Genomic DNA, 7818 nt, shown 5'->3' on the forward strand with positions numbered 1-7818 from the left:
CTCCCTTACTCTCTGCTCTTCTGCCACTCATGCTCTCTCTCTCAAAACTAAATAAACATCTTAAAAAATGTTTTTTAAAAGGGAGAGACTGCCAGTGAAGAGCAAGCAGGACTCTCAGAGCCTTCCTTGGGTCACTCTAACCCTCAGGGGCTTCAGAAGAAGGCCTTGGAGAAGCTTCAGGCCTTCTCTGACCTAATGATGAAGGCCACATGGTGTCACTTCACTGCATCCTACTGGTTATAAACAGGTCATAAGGATAGCCCAGCTTCAAAGGAGGGACATTAGATTCCTCCTGGAAGTCAGAGTGCAACGTCACATTTCAGAAAACATGTGGTGGGGAGGGGGCGCCTGGGTGGCTCAGGTGGTTAAGCATCCAACTCTTGATTTCAGCTCAGGTCACGATCTCACAGCTCATGGGATGGTGTCCTGCTTGGGATTCTCTCTCTCACTCTCTCTCTCTGTCTCTCCCTCTACCACTCTCTCTCAAAATTAAATAAATAAACTTAAAAAATAAATAAAAAGACTTGTGGGATTGGGAGATCACTACAAAATACAATCTATAGCTGGGGACCTGGGACCAAAACCTCTTATCTTATCTAACTCCCAGGGTGTGGTACTTAAAACAACCTGTTACAGCCTTAAGCCAAAAGTGCCTTTGTCACCGCTGAGAGAGTCGGTGCTTTGATCTGAAGTCCTGCTCCCTCAGTTCAATCCGGGAATGCCTACTCTCAGGCCGTCTGGTCAGAGGTTGGTAGATGACTTTGGCAGAGCCAGTAGGGTTGCAGTTTTCAGCATCCGTCTACAAAGGGCTCTAAATAATGCTTGGACCTAAAAAAAAAAGTCTCTGGAAATGTAACGATATGGGGAAAACATAGTGTGTCAGAAGTCCTGTAAGGAAGCAGGCCATGTACCCCTAGAACAAATGAGTCTGTAAGATCTCAGCAGTGGGACATGGTACTCAGAAGGGACCGTGTGTAAGTAACAACAGAGCACTTTCCACTGCAGTGCCCTCTCGGGATGGCGGGTCCAGCCAAGTCAGAACTTGTGCTTTCCTGGGTGGACTGTGCAAGTCTGGGGCCAAAGCTGAATGGCTTATGAGCAGAAAAAAGGTAGATGTTGCCAGTAGAGGTCCTTCATTTCTGCCCACCCCTCATGTAAATTTCAGCCTCTCCTCTAGAAAAACGGTACACTGATAATTAAAGGGTGATGTGTCACTGCCTTGGCCTTGGGCTCCAGATCCATTTCTCTGGGCATCACATTCCCTGCTGAAGTAACCGTGGATCAAGAGTGGGTGATGGTCCCCATGCTGGAGCAATGGGTTTGAGGCTCAGCGCAGGTCTGACTTCTATGGGCTTCATCCCCTGGAGTTTCCTCTGCATTCTGGAAAGCAGAGCTTTCACCTGGAAGCTTTCACCTGAATCTGGATCCATTTTTTTTTATAAGTAGGGACAGTAATAATACTTAGGCCCATATCATCGTTGTATGAATTAGAATAGATAATGCACATTGGCAGTCGGTGAACACTGGAGATCACGTTACTGCTCTCGGCACAGTGGTCAGCGTGGCATTTTCATCTCTTCCTAAATACCTACACGGCCTCCTCTCCAGCCACCATACAGTTTCAGAATGCCATAGGGTTGATCAGTGTCACTGTCACCATTACAAAACTTTCCCTGCCTACAAAGAATTTGGCTAATAGTTCTCAAATTAAATAAAACACAAAAGATAATCTCCCATCTCAGAACACACAGTGCTCAGTATTGCAGATCAGGGAGCCTGCATTCTCCTGGAGCCATTCTTTCTACCTTGGCAACAGAGGCATTTTCAAATAAATATAAATTCCAACAGGGGCAATGCCAAGACCCAATTGTGACAAAACTGCCAGCCAAGCCAGTGGAGTTATTAGGAATTATCCCTTTTTTTTAAGTTTACTTATTTAATTTTCAGAGAGGGAGGGAGGGAGAGAGAGAGAAGGCATGAGTTTGGGAGGGGCAGAGAGAGGAGGAGAGAGAATCTCAAGCAGGCTCCGCACTGTCCATGCAGGGCCAAATTCAGGGATCGAACCTACCAACCATGAGATCATGACCTGAGCCGAAGTCAGACCCTTAACCTGCTGAGCCACCCAGGTGCCCCAGGAATTCTCTCCTAAGGAGAGAATTAAATGTTGATTGAATGTGAAAACTGTATAATGCTTGAACTTCACTTACAAGCATGGTTTTCTTTAGGATTTGGGGCAAGCCACCAACTTTCAAATACCTGAATATATTCAGGAGTCAAACCACCCGGGCTTCTCTTAGGAAGAATGAGATGGGCCAAAGGGCCCCCTTGAAGGTGACCCCAAGGAGATGCCTCCCCATCCCTGCATGCTCCCCTTTGCGGATGTAAACAAGCCACGAAATGAGGCAAGACAACAGTGAACTAGCTTTGAAGCTGCTTTGTCACTCTGCTAATAGCAATATTAAATGTTTGTAGGCTTCCTTCTTCAGAGCATCAGGCTAGAGGCACAATTTGCAGAGACCCTGGTGTTTGGGAAGGGGATTTTCAAGCCTGCTCAAAGGTACCTCCCCTGCCACCTCCTCCATGGCATCATGCAAAACTCTGGTTCAAACCCAAGGCAGCAGGGACAGAGGAGGGGAAGCAGTCAGGCCAATTCTCACAGGCCAACTCACAGAGGCTGAAAAACAAGTACCTGGGTCTTACGCGTCTGCCTCTCTGGTGTTTTTGATGCCAATTTCCCATTTGGCCACATGTGCACATTTAATTAATGTTCTGCTCGTCACCTCCTGCAAGTCATTAATAATGATGTTCTGTAGATACCGGCCCATCTCAGAGCCTGCCAGAAGCACGCCACTGGCCACTATCTCCCAGGCAGTGCACTGCCGCCCACCGGCTGCTCACGTGGCCTTCCAGCCAGGTTTTGATCCACGAGACAGAGCTCAGAACCAGCTCGGTTGAATTCATCTTTCAAGTGAGATTTCCGGATGCATCCATTTCATTTCCTTCACCCACGAATGTTGTGGAGGGTTTTTTTTTTAATTCTATTAAAAAATGCAATTAAATTTGTCTCATGGAATTTGCTCTTTAAAAATCCAGACAGCTGCTTGCTCATGGTGGCATTATGCTCTTGATTCTTACGCATTTTTTTCTTCATCTCCATTCCATTACTTTACTGAGGATTAAAGACAGGCTTACCAGATGGCAAATGCCAGGATCTCTTTCCACCCCCACCTCCCATTCGGAAGACAAGTATCATATCAGCCATAATACATACCCCAGGTTCCTCTGTGCAGCTCTTGGAAGAGACAGCAATTGTTGTGTTTAAATTCATTAGCTGATGTCCAAACACAATGGGAAAACCTAAGTACTGCTCCCAGGAACTTCCTGGAAATGCTGCAACAAGTCTCTCCCCCTCGTGCCTCAGTTTCTTCATCTCCTCCATCTCACTCGCTGCCTCCACCATTTCTCAGCCATAAAGCATTCGTTGGGCTGGGAAGCAAATGAGGTAATGTCTGTGGCAAGATGGCTTGTGTGTTTCCAAAGAAAGACACCATATAAAAAGCATTCTGATTGCTAACAGTCAGAGATACTAAGGATCTGGGCTGCCTGGCTTCATAAACTATTTAACTGCCTGCTTCTTGCAAAAACTATTTTTATCAGTTAATTACACATTTTTCTTATTAAATAACAATGTCAAAGCATTTCTTGCTCATTTTCTTGTCATGATTAATTTAATCTGCCTTCCTTTATTAAAAGTCCAGTTTTCATTCTGTCGTCTTAGCCACCCTGACAGACTAGTAAAAGCCCCACGACCATTCAGCTCCTCTGATTCACATTAACCCATTCTACTTCTGCTCTTTGTTACCCTCTGAATCCCTGAAGTCGTCTCTTTCTCTCACACAAACGTGGGCCTCATGTCTAAGGAAGCATCAAACTCTAAAGAAAGGACGTTGCCCTAGTGAATGGCTTCCCTTCTCTCTTTTCTTGGGCCTTCCACCAACAGCCAAATTCTCAGAAGTAGACCAGCTTTAAAGGCAGCTCTGGGTCATATCCTGTCTGGGGAGAGACAGAAAACTCAGAGAGAGAGCGCTGCTCATGTTCAATTTCAAAGCAGGAACATGTGATGTGCCCAGGATTTGGGGGAAGGAATAGGAAGAGAAATGCCAATGCCAGTGGCATTCCCCACACCATGAGACTCTTTCCTAATATTATTTACTATTATTATTAATTATACTGATTACTAAAATAATATCAATAATATTGTTAATAATTATTAAAATAGTAATAATACCATTATGATTATATACTTAACCCCTTGACATGGAAAGGGACATAAGACATTACTTGTATGTGGTTCATGTTATTTGCTTGACTCATAGAGACAGACTAGGATTTTGAGAAGAGAGACTATAATTTTTGGACAAAGTAGTTGACCACAATAATTACAGAAATGGTAACAGAAAAAGTAATTTCATGTGATGATGATGATGATGATGATTTACCACTTGTGGTAGTAGGCAGCCTCTAAAATGCCTCCTGATATTCACTTCTCTGTGTAATCTCCTCCTCTTGAGTATGGGGTGGACTTACTGATCCACTTCTAAGGATTGGAATTCTCCATAAATGAAGAGATGTCACTCCCAAGACTGAGTCACACAAAGTCTTCTTTCTTTAATACTCTCACTTGCCAGCCACCATGGGGCAAGCTGCCCTATGAGGAGGCTCAAGTGGCAAGGGCTTGAGACACAGCCAGTGAAAAACCAAGGCCCTCGATCCTATGGTTCATGAAGAACAGAATCTACCAATAACCATGTAAGCGAGCTTGGAAGCAGACCCTCTACAGACAGACTGGAGCTCCAGCAGACAGCTTGACTGCAACCACATTAGAGGCTTTCAGACAGAAGCGCTCAGCTAATCCACACCCGTACTTCCCTTTCCCCCAGAAACTGTGCGTAAAAGATGTCTGGCATTTTCAAGCCACTACATTTTGGGACAATTTGTCACTCAGCAGTTGGTAACTAATACATGTCTCTTCCTACAGCAAAGTTAATCTAGAATTAACACTACATACTACATAAATGGAAGGAAAAAAATATTCTGCCTCCCTTTTCTTTGCCCATGAAATTATTAATCAACCAAAACCCTATTTCTTGCTAGGTCTAGTCTTAAAATCTTCTCAACACAACTCTCTAAGCAGCCATCCCCAATTAGTTGATCTGGAAAAGGAGAGAAAATCTATTTGCAGACCCCTGAACAGTTTAAAAGGAAGACCTGGAATTAGAAGATCTGATTTCTCCTTACAAGCAGAGACTTTGGGTGAATCACTCACACTCTCCGAGCATCATTTTGCTCTTCAATAAAATTGGAGGTGACCTGTCTGGGTGTTTTGACGTACAAGGAGCACAATACTCAACTAAAATAGCCTGAAGAAGATTCCTCTTCTTTCCAGTTGGTCAGCTTCAGCATATTGGCATCTCCCACTATGGCCACACGATGGTTATAGCAGCTCCAAGCCTCACATCCTGCCAAATAATGCCCCTTGGCATGAAAAGGAAGCATTCTTGTCTCCTGGTCTATACGTGAGACACAATTACTCCCAAACAACCCCCGGGAGAATTCCCCAGACATCATGTTGGTCAGACCTGGCTTACATGCCTGTTCCTAAGTAATCACTGGCAGAAGGGATCCAAAAAACCATGATCAGCTTAGACGACCACCATTTCACCAGTAAGCCCTGAAGAGGCCTCCCTTCCTTGAAGCAGATGGGCATCCAGAGAAGAAAAGCAGGAGCAAAACTTGAGCTTCTGTGCACATAAAATGAAGAGGCGCAAGTTAACGCTGGGTAAGTGTGTTGGTCCACAGTGGACAGGTTATGCTGGAGTATAACATATATGATGGCTTAACCCAACAAAATCTTATTTCCTGCTCACACTACATGCCCAGTGCAAATCAGTCAGGGCTGGGCTGACAAAGTCCGCACCCCATCAGCACAAGATCTCAGGACTGGCTGCAGCAGCATAGAAAAGCTGGAGTGGACTATCCTACTCTGTCATTTGTACTCACATTTCTTTGGCCAGAACCAGTCACTGACCCCACTTAACGACACAAGGGTGGTGAAGTCCCATCTTTCTTGTACTGCAAGGAGGAAAAATGGAACAGGAATGGCTCTGACCCCCAACAGACAAACAAAACTGTCTGCAATCACACCTTATCTCCTCATAAGATTTTAGGAGGCTCAAATGAGACAATGTATGTATTCGTTTCTCAAACATTCGGTAAACACATAAGATCTAGCAAGCACTGAGCAGGGAGAGCTCCATAAAACATAATCACCACCCTCCTCACAGACCTAACATTTGAGAAGGTAGTCAAACATCTGAATCTGAATACCAGTCAAAGTTTATTTGCCCTTTTCGTCCCCTTCCAGGTCTTCAGTGCTCGCCTCACATATTTTGTGTTCCTGTTATCGGTTTTAATTTTGCCTTCCTAGTGTTGGTTTCAAGGTCTCTGCAATGCCCCCAAGACGAGTCATGGCCAGAAAGGATGAGAGGACTGGTCTGGAGTGGCACAGTGCCCAGGGATGTGTGGTGAGAGTTATCAAGACACCTCTGTAGGTAACTCGAAGCTGTCATCTTTTCTTTGATCCCCTTCAGCTCACAGTGTTAGAAGGACCAGTTGTTACCTTATTTCTTTCCAAATCCCTTTCCATGTGGCTCTGGGGCCTCATGGGAGAGAAGATATTCTTGCTTGAGACAATTCTAACAGTTCATTCACCTCCCCCTTCCTTTAGCCCAAATTATGATTGCTGGCTTCACCCCTGTCGTGTCAGCTTCTTCAGGAAGGTACCATGACACTGTTAGAGGTGGCTAGTCTGCAGTCACAGAGAGACCCGGAAATTTCAGTGGCTTCAAACAAACTGCTTGCTAGGGTTGCCTACTCCATTCAGGTCCCTATAGAGGGTCTTTCCACGGTCTTCAGAGACCCAAGCTGACAGTGTTTTTGCATTTTCAGCCATGGTTTCTAGGCTTGCCCTGGGCATTGACAGCCTCACAAACGAGAGAGGAAAAATCATGGGTAGGACACAAGAGAGATTTTCAGTGGACTGGGTTTGAAAACAGCATCCTTCACTTCTGCCCATATACCCTGGGGGAGAGAACTCAGTCACATGACCACACCTACCTGCAGGGGAGGCCCAGAAATGTAAGTTAGCTGTGTGCCCAGGAAGAAAGGAGAACAGATTTTGGTGGACAGCTAGCAATCTCTCCCACACTCACCCACACAACTTCTTATTTTTCAACTTGGGAAAAGATGAGTTCATAGAGTATTTCTATATAGCATGATATTCTTTGGCCTGCCAAGGCAATGATCTTTCTGGGAGAGGATTCACAGACCTCACGGTGCAATTAACAGGTAGAGGCCTGACTCAGGGCCCATTTTGCCTACGGTGTGTCTTCATCTCAATTCTCGATCAGGTTCTCCAATTCTAAGCAGATAATCTTAAGGACATGAAGTGATCTAGACGTTTCCAACTTAGGTCCAAGTCAACAGATGTTCCCCACAAAAGCATCCCCCTTTTCTGAGCAGTAATAAAGGGAGCAAGGCCCATGTGAAACACATCCCACCAGCCATAAGACTTGGGCAGAGATGCCTCTCTAAGCACCTTTCATTCACTCTTTCACCAAACAAATATTTACTGAACGCCCAGTGTGTGTCAGGCACTATGTTAGGCATCGGCAATAACTACGCTGAGGAACCAGGCTGACATGATCTGCTGGACCCTATAGTCTAGATCAGAAAAAGAAAGTACACAGAAATGTAAAT

General features: G+C 45.0%; 1 long non-coding RNA gene across 2 annotated transcripts in view; it reads right to left on the reverse strand.

Moving 5' to 3' along the window:
* Window positions 1-4005, reverse strand: part of LOC144216672 (uncharacterized) — a 60547-nt gene extending 56542 nt beyond the window's left edge. For both annotated transcript variants that reach the window (XR_013330711.1, XR_013330710.1), the window contains exon 1: window positions 3272-4005. This is a non-coding gene — a long non-coding RNA (uncharacterized LOC144216672). The remainder of the gene's footprint in view (window positions 1-3271) is intronic.
* Window positions 4006-7818: the final 3813 nt, after the last annotated feature.

Source organism: Crocuta crocuta, unplaced genomic scaffold, assembly GCF_008692635.1.
Source record: "Crocuta crocuta isolate KB4526 unplaced genomic scaffold, BGI_CrCroc_1.0 scaffold48, whole genome shotgun sequence".
Taxonomy (NCBI): Eukaryota; Metazoa; Chordata; class Mammalia; order Carnivora; family Hyaenidae; genus Crocuta; species Crocuta crocuta.